Raw genomic sequence first — 14220 nt, 5'->3', positions numbered from 1 at the left:
ACGGTTTCTCCTCGTGTTTCGTTTTGTATTCAACTTTTTTGTTGTTGTTGTTGTTGTTGTTGGAAAGTCAAACGCCACCACCGTGTCTTTCGGAACCAACTTTACGGACCGGTTATAAATTTAAAAAAAATATATATAAAAAAGTTCGCTTCACACGACCCGTAGTCCGGTGTCGCGTTGAGCAGCAGCGCGGAGACGAACTCAGGTGCTACACGGGGAAGTTTGAGCTACTTTAGCTTCGCTGCTAACGAGCCACTAATTACGCTGGAGGGACGATTTCTCTCTCTCTCTCTCTCTTTTTTCTTCTTCTTCGTTGGTCCGTCGCGGGTCCAACACCTCCACGTCGGGCTCTTCCCTCGCTCCCTCCGCCCCTCAGGTCATTGGACTTGACGCACATCTCATCAAGTGGACACGTTTGAACAGGTGAGTGTACCTCCGGACACCGTTTACCCCGTTTTCAGTGTACCGTGGTGGTCGGTGGACACCTTGTTGAAAGCCGGGGCCGAGAGGTGGAAGTGAGCCCAGCAGCTGATGAGAACCAAAGAGTCCTTATATTATCATATATTGATTTATTTTTTTTTAAAAGAAGAAAAAAGTGATGTTTTTTTAGCACTCTTTTGGCTTCTTTAATACAGACCCAGCTGTACAAAGAGAAATGAATTCTAATCACATTTTGCACTTGCATTGAAAGACTTTCACTTTGCACTGTCGTCAATTCACAATGCACTCATCAGAGCTATTGTAGTTTGTTTTTTAATCTTCATTCTTATGCCGTGACGTGCCTGCAGCGGCACATTTCTTTCAGTATGAAGTGCAAGACGAGTTGTCGCTCTTTTCATGCAAGATTAGTTTCTTTCAGTTTCCTGAGTAATCAAGCCTCAAGTCTGCAGGACTTTTACAGCAGTGTGTGTGTGTGTGTGTGTGTGTGTGTTTTACGACACACTGGTTGAGATAGTGGGCTATCTTTTCACACTTCATCAGCCATCAAGATCTCAAGTCCTCCCGTGTGTCAGATTAACCACACGCATGTTGTCTGGCTTTTCAAATGTGTGACTCACTTGTTGTTTTTTTTTAACGGCAAAACACACTGCTGTTTCATCACTTTGAAACCACAGCTATGCTCCGGCCTGAGCTCAGCCGGTTTCTGCCTCGCAAGCCAACAAACAAACGCCTCTCAGCGCATACTGATTCACAGGCAGAGCTCCTGACACGGCTCTTCTTCTGTCAGGCTGCAGAACACAGGGGCCTTCAGGGGCCTTTGGGGGGTCACGTCCAGGGGGGTGCTGCCCGTTGCCCACCTCTGGCTTGATTTGGCTCTCTGGAAACTGACTTTTTTCTTGTGGTTAACAAGCATACTTATGCACGAGGTTTTCAAAGGAAAGGTCGCGCATAAAGGATCACAGCACAGGACACGTGGACGTGTAAATGTCACAGCAAGCGGGTCAGCGCTGCTGTTTTTTAATGACACATTAAAACGGGACGTTCGCCGCCTTGGGATGATTATTAAATCAACTTCAGCCGTCGTCAACCGACGCTAACCCCTGTTAGCTCAGTTAGCCGCGAGCTAAACGCACCACCCTGAAACACCAGGAGAGAGCCAACTGTTTCCCCCCAGCGACGCCCCGGTGAGCGGGGAGCCAGCATGCAGCCGATGTCGGTATTAAGCAGGAAATGAAAGGTGTTTTTAAGAAAGTGTGAGTCACCTCGACCTCGAGAGGTACTTGAGCATAACTGCCACCCCAAAATATAACGCAGCATGCTGGTTTAACCATGCACAGACATGGAGGGGCGCACACGTCCACTAGAGATGTTAACTTTGATTTAAAACCTATAACTGATGACCTCAAAAGATCAGTGCAGTGGAACCCAAAGCGTGTGGAGGTCGTCTCTCTTGTGCAACCATCGCACGAGATATTCCCTGTGTCGCTGAAGCCTCTGCCGCTTTGTGCTTCACGCCAAATTCAAAGTGCTTTGAACCGTCTGATCTGCAGGCCCGTTTGTTTAGCTGACATGTTTTCTTCCTTGATGCATGCGAAATGTAGCGCGGCGCCCGAGTCGACGTGCCAGTCCACTTGCAAGGCGGCGTGGTTTTGTTATGAAAGCGGCAGAGATCTCCTCAAATGTAGTGAGATGGGCGGAGAGGGATTGCTGTTAAAAGACAGATGAAAGGGCAGCAGAAACTGTGTGGTTGACAACACCACCACCACCACCACCAATCAGCAGAGAGTTTTCTCTAACCGTGTAGGAGAGCGTTGGCCTTTAACAAGGTGGAGGGTGATTAAAGATCGGCAAGATCGAGGGGAGGAGACAAAAGCGTCGCTGGGAGAGATGAAATCCACCACGTCTTTGCTCGGCAACCCGGGTGATGGATGGATTTTACAGCAGGAGACAAATTCCTCGCTGCCACTTTGCCCCCCAGTATATCTCCTGTCTGTGTCCACCCACAGATGAATTTCCCTTCTTCGTGGAGCATTGTCATCAGAAACAAAGCCCACTGACTGCTGGTGCATTTCCATGTTTCAACTAAGCCACGAAGGCGGGCTGGAAAGCGCAGCCTGACGATGAATGATACCCCGTGAACATTAAAGTAAATCACAATATTCACACCTCCACCTCGCGCTCCTTCTCTTCATGTCGTGTTTCTACGGCTCAGACTGGCTGAGACCGCCTGAGGCTGTTGTTTTTATTATGGCTGAACAGAAGATTAGACCGAACAAAAGATGGTTCACCTGGAAACAAGAGCTCAGGAAGACACCGGCCACACAGAAAGTTTGCATTATTGTGATAGTTTTTCTTATTTTTTTCGAGCGATGATTAGTACTCTGTTCTCAGGGAAACAACTTTGGTATAAAACGCAGAGGAAAAAACACACATTACTGTCTGTCGCTTGCTTTTTGTTTATAGCTGAAAGAATAATCTGCAACAGTTATACTTATTCCAAGTATGTAGGCTTTTAAATCAGAGACCCGGGCTCACACCGGTACGGTTGCATACTCAGTTACTGTTTTTGTGCCAAAAAAACAGAAGTGAAGGTTCATTTGAGTATCAGTCAGCGAGTTTCGGAAGAGCCAGGATGGGTCCATAGTACACAGCAAGAATCATTAGCTCCTAATTTTTGCTCTGGTTAATGTTACTCGGAGACCCGAGTGACATCTTAAAGGGCTACTCCATCATTTCAGTATTTCACTTCCATGTAAATGTTTTATTTTGAAAAAAGACCGGATCCATCCGTAACCTCAGATGAAACCTCTTGACACATGTTACGCAATAGTTAACCCAAAAATAAAACTTAAAAGTCTGCATTACGCGTCAGAGGAAGAGATACCTCGTCAGATATATTCATGACATCGCTATGATGTCATCAGGGGTTTTTAGTGCCACTGACTTTGCAAAGCTCCTGTATTAGACTGCGTGATGAGTGGACTCGTCCGTATAATGTGTGAAGATTATCGCAGTCTGAGTTGTGTGCCGGGGTTAACGACAAATACTGAAGTTAAAACGTACGCTGCATTGCTCTCTAATGTCACCATCCACGTCAGCCTGAACATACCTGAGATACCAGCCACGCCTCCGCATTCAAGTTTAAACTATAGCCACCAACTCTTCCTTTTGTGCGTCCCCTTTTCTTTTGTGTCTTTGTGTGTTGTGTAGGCAACAGGAGGCGGTTTTCAGGCGGCGTTCTTTAAATCATTCTGCTCGTGTGTGTGTCTGTGTGTGGCTTTCCTTTGATTAGCAATAGTTTAGTCGGTTGACTCGAAGCCTCAGGAATCCTGGCTGACAGTTGGTGAGAGAAGTAGGAGGATAGAAAACACATTTAGCTTCATGCCTGTTGCACACAGTGCACTTGCCCTTCTTTTGACACCGGCGGCGATGTGTTGATCAAGCACACGAGGATCAGGCCGCTCGGTAATGTGTTGTGGTTGTGGAGGTAATGGTCTGAGGAGACGGCGAAGAAAAGCCTGAGCTTTCTGTCGGCATAATATTTGAGCTTCTCCGCTTGCCATCAATTTACCTTTCTGGTGAAAGTCTAGTCTCTCCATACAGAAAGCTCGTGAGCTTGGCTTGTGAATATTAATTGGAAAGTATGAATACGTTAAAATAAAAACTGTCGGAAACTTGAAGAAAAGCCACAATATTATACACACTGTGAATATTGTCAGTTGGCAGCAATAAATCTTTTCTCCATGAAGGTTCTAACGTTCAGCTTTTCTTGAAACTGTCGAAACATGTTGCATCAATGACGCCGAAAAGCCAAAATGGCGACAGTCAAAATGCTGATCTGGAGGCTTCAAAGCGGCATTCCGCAAATCAGTGGGTGACGTCAACTCACCTGCTGTATACTGATCTAGACCAGCGGTCCCCAACCACCGGGCCGCGGCCTGGTACAGGTCCGTGGGTCCCTTGCTACCGAGCCGCAGAGAAAGAATGAAGAAAAAAAATAATCATTGTCAGAAAAACGTTTTATTTTGAAAAAAGACCAGATACATCCGTCTGCGCGTAACCTCTTGACACATGTTACGATAGTTACCCCAAAAATGAAACTTAAAAGTCCGTTTCAATTTGGTGTTCTGGATTAAAATCAAGGTAGAGCAACCTTGAGATCACCAGCTCTGGAAACGCTGCCTCCATGTCCACCATCCTGTGTTTGTGAAGCGGTTTAAATGAAGCAGCAGACGGGACATGAAGGTGTAATTTACAGAGTTAACAACATAAACACACGTCGGGTGACGTCGTCTCCCATCACACTGAGATAGCACCGGCTCATGGCAGAGAAACCAGCTCAGGGCTCCCACTAACTCAGCGAAATCGTAGTCCAAGTATTATTCCCATAATCTTGTTGACCAACAAACCAAACTGTAAACACAACCTCCTTGACTGAGTAGTCATGCGACCACAAGACGCCACACAACAACAAATCCACTTGGCCGTAGTTCCTAGATTACAACGTCTGGCTAGCCTTGCACCCAGTAGCCAACAAAGACCTGAATATTGCTTGCTTAGATAACTGAGGATCCATCTTTAATGCTGATGAAGCTCAAGTTCTGGGATGTGCTTTAGATCACATGCCCTGAAAAGATTGAGCACATTAATGGACGGCGGATTCAGGCCCACGTCTTTCACACAGTGGGTGAGTGTAAATCTTTGTGTTTAGCGATGCCAGCGAGCCGTCGAATGATTAACGTTCTTTCAAAGCTGCAGCTGATGTGTGATGATGTCGTCTATTCAGTTAAATTGCAAAAAAAAAACAAACAGGCATCACTGCCAATTCACAACTAATTTGGAAGAAGCTCACCGTGATGCTTGAATTGCTCAAAAAGCCAACAGCAGATCCACAGCCACACTGAACCTGATTTGCAAAGCTGATTTCTGTTTGTGGGGTTTTGGTGGCTGTGTGTTTTGTCCTGGTGGGAATGCACGGCAGAAGAAACATCGTTTTCATTATCGGAGGAGCTTCTCAACCGTTTCTTTTCAGGTTTACAAGGTTGTTTTTTTTGTTTTTGTGTCTGCCTTCCAAAATATTCCAACTCTTGTTTTGCAGCACAAGTTGCTTTTTACTCAACAACTGATGGTCCGTTGAATGAATTTGTCAATCACACAATAGAGACGATACCCAGGGAGGACCAGCCGTCCGTGTTAAGATGTGATCTTTTAGTTTTATTCTGTCCTTTGACTTTTCTCTGCTGTTGGTTTGTTGGTCAACAAGATCTCGGGAAATAATCCTGGGACTACGATTTGTCCTGAAAACTGGTGGAAAGATGAAGCGTGGGCCATGGAAGACCTCGTGACGTTTTGGAGCAGATCCAAATCTGACTGTATAGCTCAGTATACAGCAGGTAGTTGACACGACAGCACCCATTGGTGTGCGGGCGGTTTTGAAGCCTCCAGATGGACATGTTGACCGTGGCCATCTTGGCTTTATTGATGCAACATGTTTTAACAGTTTCAAGAAAAGCTGAACATTAAAACCTTCATAGCGGAAGGACTTATTGCCGTGCCGGTTGTTATCTTTAAGGGTGCTTTTGCAGTCGAGCTGTGAGCCATCGTTGCGTATCGGTGATGAGAGACGCTCCGGTCAGTGGACAGCTCACCTGGTTTGCCTTCCCAGGTCAAGCCAGCATATCTTGAGTTTCCTACAAGTGTTTGACCTTTTGTTCATGAAACCTAGAGAACGAGGAGGGGAAAAGGACGAGCCTGCTGCTGACCTGCTGCAGCCCTGGTGCTGGTGCTGTGGACGCACTTGTTACTGAAACCCCACAGCGATGGGTCCTGGGAACCCTCCGGGACCCTTTCACCCGGGTACAAATGGCTTTGGAGCCACACATGGGGAACAAATTAAAGACTTTCAGTTGTCCATCTGTCCAGGGTTACTGGCCTACCGAAGGGTCCGAGAGGGAAATGCATCCTGAACGAGTACTTTGTGAATAACTTCCCTGTCAGACATTATTCTAACAAGGTTTCTGGAGAACTGTTCTTGATCATGTGTTTGTGGTTCTGTTGGCAAGCGTCAGATTTGACTAACTTCCTTTCATTAAGATTAGATGAGTTACAGAAAGAGCTGTTAAGAAAAGATACCAAAGGATCATCCTTTTGGAAGTAACAGAAAGAGACAGAGAAGTGGAGGAGGGCAGATGAGAAGAAGTATGAAGGCGTAAGAAGTAAGAAGAACAGAGGAAGAAGGGAAACCTGAGAATGATGAGCAACACTGGGAATCAAATTGCATCCCAACTATCTTTATAAAAACACTGTGACTATAAAGAGATGTGTTGAAATGGGATAGACAGAGATATCAGTTACCAGAGTTTCAAGCGAGATCTGAAACCAGGAGGGCTTCAGCTCTGATTTATTTTGTCTTCTTTCTTCTTTTTCCTCCTCACATCTTTGAGCTTTGAGTTCAACACAACACAGTTTGGAGGTTTTTATATTCTCGTCTCTTTGGAAACAACAGTCTGCAGCCGGAGGAAGAGATGCCTGACATTGAGCCAGTCACTGAGGGGAGAGCAAATCATTGCACAGCTGAGATCTTGTTTACATTACGCTGCCATCAGAATGGGATTATTATTATTTTTTAAATCGATACTCCTCAAAAAATGCTTCAAGATCATTTCGACGTGGAGTCTCCCCTTCGCCGCCTCCACGGCTATAATCTCAAGACGGCCGCGGGTCGACAGACGAGCACGCCGCCTCTGTAATTTCTTTAATGACCGGCTGGATTTCAGTTTGTTTGTCCGCCGTGATGACGAGGAAGGAGGGAAAGTTAAACATTACGTCGCCCCCGACTAAACATTCACAAGGTGACTGTTGGGCGTCCTCCTCCTCGCGTTGAGAGATTGGACCGAAAAGCTCAGTGGCTCGACATTGCAAAGCCTTTTCTTTTTATCAGTGAATGACCTACAGATGGACCGTGTGTTTGCAACGCTCTCCTGCGTTGCCCTGACGCGGCTCCATTGTGATTCAGGCTGTGTTTTGTGAGATAGTGTGTGTGTGTGTGTGTGTGTGTGTGTGTGTGTGTGTGTAATGACTGAGCCCCGAGGCCCATGGGCCTTCAGGCTTTTGACTCCATGACAATAGCAAAAATGAACCGAGGCCGGATTACACCGGTCCTGCATTCCTCTCCAAACCTGTTCGACACACAGACGCACACACTAATCCCGCACACACAGACAGACAAATCAGAGCAGCAAGCCAATACATGTCTTACACAGACTTTCTGAAAGTTAAAAGAGGAGAGCGTGTACATGTGGAGTCAGAAAAGTCTTTAGTGGACAATCCTAAAATAGTTCGATCAAAAGTATCACAAATAGTTGGTTTCGGGCGCTGCACTGTTTTCTTTTTCCCCCTCCTGGTCTGATTCCCTCCCTTGTGTTTGTTGTACCGCGCTGTGGGAACGCCACCTGTCTAAACCGGCTAACCGTTAGCGCAGCGCACCGTCTTTCTCGTGCGCAGCGTGAGGAGCGATGAGATCACAGAGCGGCGCCGAGGAGCAACCTGCAGCTTCCAGGAAAGACCCACGCCGAGCAGAGGAGGAGCAGAGGAGGAGCAGAGGAGGAGCAGAGGAGGAGCAGAGGAGGAGCAGGCGCTCCGGGTGTGAAGGGAAAGGTCGCTTTGCCTTTCAGTTCACGTCGATGTGCGTCCGAAGGGCTTCTGGGATTTTCCGTCCAAATCTTGCCGAATTCTTCGCATCACAACAGCTCAATTGTTTTCAATAAGCTCGATATGGTGATTAATTCTGTCGCCTTCTGAAGTGTGAGTCATCCATTTTTAATAAACAATCATCCATATATATAAATGTAAGTAATCATCCACGTACATACGACTAAGTGGGTCAAATTAAAATCAATATAACAGTCTGGTGAGTTCAAAACGACATCACTTTGCTGTATTGCAGCCTTTAAAACCAGGAAAAGAATACACTTCTGACATATTACAATCTCCAATCATCTGGTCTCATGTCACAATAGTCATGTATAACCCAGCTCATGTCTAATTGATTAATTTATTAAATCGTGACAACGTTCTGTTCGAATAATCCACTTCTCACGGACAACTTCTCTTTTCATCTTCTCTGTCTTTTTTGGTGTGAACGGCACTGACGGGTTTTGTGGCGGCGGCTGGAGCTAGCGGCGGTTGGAGCTAGCGGCGCTCCAGCGAGTCTTGCGAAACCTCCGCATGCACCTGCATGCGGAGGCGGCGACGGAGCGCGAGCCGGCACGCGTCCGCGGGGCGTCTCGGATGTGAACTTGACGAGCCGGCGTCCCGGCGGAGACGCAGCCGAACGCGGCGCCGTGTCGCCGCCTCCAGTGTCTCGTCAGAACCGCCGTCGCAAGCTTTTGATGCGCTCTCATTCGGCGCTGGTTCCTCGCAGGAGTTTTCCATGTGTATGATGTCTCTGAGTCTTATCCGTCTCCTCGTGTCTTCCATCCTCCCGCTTACAGTTCCTCCTCGTTGCTCGTCAGCCACGAGGCGTCACGGCAGCGACTCGTTAAGGGACAGTCCGGGTCCTTGAGGCGGGTTTTGCTTCAATGAGGAAAAGTCTTGACCTTTTCCTTCCTTTTTCTGTCTGTTTCTTTTCCTCCAGTGGCACCGACATTTGAGGCCGTCACACAGACGCCTGACTTATTTCAAACAAAAATGACAGGTGCATGTACGCTGCTCGAGATATTAAAAAAAAAGAATTTTATCACAGTATAGTCAGCATATCACACTGGTTATTAAACCCAAACATCTTGATGAAGGCTAACACGGCCCTCAGGCGCTCTGTCTGTGTTTCCCATGCAGAATCATCTAGCCTGTAAACTTCACTACTTTTGCAAAGCGTAAAACACACACACACACACACACACACACACACACACACACACACACACACACACTCTTCTCATAAACGTCAACCGCTTCAAAAACGCGCCGGGCAAAATGGATTCAAGCAGACGTCGTGCTTTTTCTTTCCTGTGTTGTGGGATGAGGAGGAAAAAGTCACAAAACAGGAACGAGTGTGGCGAGAACGAGTCCGGCGAACATCAGCATCTATTCCTCGTGTCTGGATGACGAGAGCGTTCAGTACTTTGGGCTGAGCAGCAGTCAGCTGGAGCGTCTTCTGAGCTTTAAAGTCGTGTTTCCATCTAAAATTGTAAAGCTCTTCGTCGTTAAACACCGCAAACATTAGCGCCTCGTCGGAGGGAAGCCATTTTCTTTTGACTTCCCCGCTGTTCACGCTACAAAAAGACAGGAAGGAGTAAAGCTCCGCCTCTCGCTTGATCCCATTGGCTGCTGTGGCCGAGCGTGACTTTTAAACGCGTCGGAAAAAAAGCGACTCGCAGCATTTAAAAGTCGCCGTACGAGAGGAGAACGACGGTTTAGCTAGCGACGTGTTCTTGAGCGTCGCGTCTGGTGTGATTGGCCCCTCATGCTGTAAAGCCCGCCTCCTCGATCACTTTCCACCAATGAAACCAGTCGGTTGAAACTCAAACAGAAGCCCATCCGGTACGTATTTTTAGTTAGCGATTTTTAGCAACGCGTTCTTGAGCGTCCGGTGTGATCGGCCATGACGCCGACCGTCGGTAACCTCTCGTCTTCTGCGTCGTCTTGAGTGTTCGTGGCTCTGGAGGGATCTCCTCCAGGTCCATCTGTTGAAGATACTAAAATTGGTTAAACAATAAAATATGGAAGCATGAGTTTGACCCTCAAGCAGATCATTTTATCATTCATTTCCTCATGCGATGCATACAATAATCCCAGTTTTGTTTATTAAAATAGCATAAAATCACAAATTTGTTGCTCTGTATTACACATGATTTCCTCTCTCCTGACACATCTACATACATGATGTGAATTTAAGTGAGTGCATGTAAAATAATGTCCCAAATGCCATGAAAAGAACAACAACTCCACACTAAATTATGTTTCTGGCTTTCACACTTGATGTTATTTCCCAATAAAAGCGCCGTGTGTGGAAAAAAAAAACCCTTCTTGTTGCTGTGGTTACGCTTTCAATATAAATTGTGTGAAGGTACTTTGATGTGAGATCCTGCGGCGTAAATAATTAATAATAAAAATACTACAGTTTAACAGCTGTTTTAAAATTCTCTTTATGTGCACAAGGAAGTCCTAATGGCTGACGTTCGATCGGCCCGAGGAAATAAATCTGCTTAATGTGTTGTATGAACGTATTGAGAAAAACCTGAATCATGCGTCTGCGCATCCAGTCTGATAATCCCTCATAAACTCTTCTCCTTTAAGATTCCCTAAGCTGGCTGAAGAGCCTCTCCGCTGATCACGAAGCTGTTCGCGCAACACGCCGGCATCCTGGGAACCGCGTAGACCAACGCAACAATGTGACTCCCTCCCAGTTGGATTAAATGGATAATCCCGCATGTTAATCATACTCAGTGAGGCAGCGTGACTCATGCAGGCTGTGCAGCCCGCTCCACCATGCATATGTATGTTCTGTTTAATCTCTGAAGCCTCTCTGCCGATTTGATGGGCGGATGAAAAGGTGTTTTTTTTTTTTGTACAAAGGCTCTCGTTTATAATCTGCTGCTCAGTTTAATGGCTGCAGAACTGATTTTCTTACCCCGAATCCTTTCAGATTTCATATTTAAAATGTGCGTGGATGATGATCAAGCTTGCCCATGTTGGGAAACCAGGCGGCGCGATATCAAGCGGTACAGTCTCTGCAGCCGCAGACAATATTCAGCTGGGTGTCAGCCATCTTTTTGGCTGATGAGTTAATGACTGACAGCCCGGTAAACGCCAGCGGGCTCAGCGGGAGACACCTGGTGGACAAAGGGAACCATCTTAAGGGGCCGATCGCACCAGACGCCACTTTTAGACGTGCGGCCGCTTTAAAAACGGGCTTGACAAAAACGGAGCGGCTTGCGCGCGCAACCGCGCGATAAAACTTAATTTGCAAGCAGACGTCGCGCTCTTCCTCTTGCTGTGTTGTGGGATGAGGAGGAAAAAGAGCGTTCAGGACTTTGGGCTGAGCAGCAGTCAGCTGGAGCGTCTTCTGAGCTTTAAAGTCGTGTTTCATCTAGAATTGTAAAGCTCTTCGTCATTAAACAGCGCTAACATTAGCGCCTCGTCGGAGGGAAGCCATTTTCTTTTGAATTCCCCGCTGTTCACACCGCATGAAGACAGGAAGGAGTAAAGCCCGCCTCTCGCTTGATCCCATTGGCTGCCTTGGCGGAGCGTGACAGTGATGAGCTGTGAGACTCCGCGGCTAACCGGCAGCTCGGGGGCGTGGCTTAGGTGCGTGTGAGACGACACGGCGAGGGCGCTGCCCGTTCTAAACAACAATGGCCGCCCCTGAACAGGTTAGCGTAGATGCTACGTAGCGTCAGGACTCGATGAGCAGAGAAAGACATTGAAGGTTTTTTTTTTCTCAATGGGGAAAAACATGTTTCGCTTGTACCCAAGAAGCTCCTCAGTGTTTTCAGGCTAAAAGTGCAGCAGGACTTCCTGTCAATCACTGCGATTCGATTGTCACGCATGAGTCCGTGCAACAGTGCAGAGTGACGTCGGATGAGTCCGTACGACATCGTTTTGACACCTGGTTTGTTTGGTGTGTCAGCGAGAACGCACAACCAGAACTAATGCGAGTAAAAATGAACCAGACCACAGCTGTGAAAGGTGTGTGTGTGTGTGTGTGTGTGTGTGTGTGTGTGTGTGTGTGTGTGTGTGTGGTACATGGAAGAACCACACTGATCCCTCTCTAAATCCCTTTTATATATATATAGAATGAGCGAAGGCATTGGCTCCTTTGAGCAGCTATTGTTTCATCATGGTCTCCTCTCTCAACAGGATTTAGTCGAGTCGTCAGCGCATTAAACTCTCTTCAGTCGAACTGCTTCACTCCGCGACCTGAAAGATTTCTTTTGATTTCCCATCGCAGCCATTTGCCTTTGATGCTCTGGAGCGTGTGGTCCCCGTTGTGATCGTTTGTGCAAAAGCACCGTACAGGTCTGCGCTGCTGCTGCCCCTCCGACCAGTACGGGGATGGCGTTAAAGGGTTAAAGGGTTAAAGGGTTAAAGGCGCCTTGTGACGCGTGAGCCGCCATGCTAGTGACGAGTTGAAGTCTGCGATGTTGACGTTGTTGACTTTGATCATCCCCGACCAGCTCCAAAGTCTACTACACTGTTAGCTCTGTGACGTAGGAGGCGCACGCATATATTAACCTCCCATCTGTTACACACACACACACACACACACACACACACACACACACACGTAAAAACACACACACGGCAGTGGAATGCTGAGTTTTCATTCTCCCCGACCTGGACTGTCAATCAGAGGAAACTTGGCTGTGTGCTGTTGCGGCAGCACCATCCGAGCTCCACAAATTCCTCCCATGCCACCCACACACACACACACACACACACACACACACACACACACACTCTAACACACACACTCACACCCTCCCACTGTGTGTCAGATTTCTTTCTTTCTGGACTAGCATTCCATCTCCGATAATGCAATTTCTGCAGCGGTCTGCAAAGCGGCGGGAAATCGATACCTGATGAAAAAGCACTTAACAACAATCCCCCCGCCCCGAGCTGCAGAGTTACTGCCCCTCTGACCGCCCCGTCCGCGGTTTGAAGCTCCATGGAGGAGTTTAGTCCAGTTTTTGGCTTCACAGCGAGCCGGCCGTGTGTTTGAGGCTCTTCCTGAGCGGCCGGGCCGTGACGACAGCAGAGGATGCTCCGGGTCCAGAGATCAGGGTCTTTCTGCCATTGCGTGTTCTGCCGCTCACCGTCTGGAGGACGCCGACGTTTGTGCTCTTCCTGTTCCCAAACACACGGCTGGAAGGATATTCTAAATATACAGCTTCTCTCCGTCTCCAATCCCATTTTTCCATTTAAAAAAACAAAACAAAAAAAACTTCCAATTCTCTGCGAATATCTTGTCCGGTTCTGCTCTTTCCTGGCGCGCTGAAGAGACGGGGATGTTGAATAGAAGCAGGATAATGGGACGCGTCTCCAATGAGCCTCTAGCCGATGAGCCGCACTTCAAAGCGGAGATGATTCCAGGGTGGCCTCGCTAATACGGGTATTAGAAATTAATACAACTTTTAGTGTTGGTCGTCCAATGCGCTGGCAGCGGCGTACTCCATCGAGGGGGCACACACCTACCTCCGCCTCCCACTCGCTCCTCGCCGGCGTCCCTGTAATCATCCCCCCACCTCCGTCCCCTCTCGTCTCCGGGAAATGGAGCAGCGACTTCAAAGTGCACAGAAGCCGGGTGGCCGGCGGTGTAGCGCCGGAGTAATTGCATCATCACACAAAAACAAAATGTCACTGGGTGGCCTTTTAATGACTCGCCTTCCAACCTCGTGCAGACCTGAAGCTATTTTAGCAACTCGCTGGCCAGCCTCTCCAGAATCAGCCAATTGAGAAAGACTGAAAACACTTTCTGACATGAAGTGCATTATATGTATATGATGGGGAACTAAATGTCTTGGGGGTTAAGGACTGAATCCAACCAGTAAATATCGTCCGTTTTCTGACATGTTCTAGTTAAAACAACCAGTTCATCGATCTAGGACACGATGTGCAGATTCATTTCACTCGACCATCGTCCGAGATGTTTCAAGTCTGGCGACGTCGGGACTGAAAGGTGCCCTGAAGTCCTTTACGCTCCGTTTGCGGTGGCGCGTGTGCGTCCCTGTGAAGTCAAACTCGACAACCCTGCACTCACCTTTCTAATCCGTTCCCATG

The 14220-nt window shown here is 47.6% G+C and overlaps 1 protein-coding gene across 1 annotated transcript in view; it reads left to right on the top strand.

The window, feature by feature from the left end:
- palm3 (paralemmin 3) overlaps window positions 1-14220 on the top strand; it is a 29876-nt gene that overhangs the window by 9 nt on the left and 15647 nt on the right. Inside the window, exon 1 of the mRNA XM_068591822.1 lies at window positions 1-423. This exon is cut by the window's left edge and continues 9 nt beyond it. The gene's annotated coding sequence lies outside the window, so the exon portion shown is untranslated. The remainder of the gene's footprint in view (window positions 424-14220) is intronic.

This window comes from Clinocottus analis, unplaced genomic scaffold (assembly GCF_023055335.1).
Source record: "Clinocottus analis isolate CAN_PGR_092001 unplaced genomic scaffold, fCliAna1.0.p SCAF_26, whole genome shotgun sequence".
Lineage (NCBI taxonomy): Eukaryota > Metazoa > Chordata > Actinopteri > Perciformes > Cottidae > Clinocottus > Clinocottus analis.
Note: the sequence above shows the minus strand (reverse complement) of the source record. Positions and strands in the feature narration are given on the sequence as shown.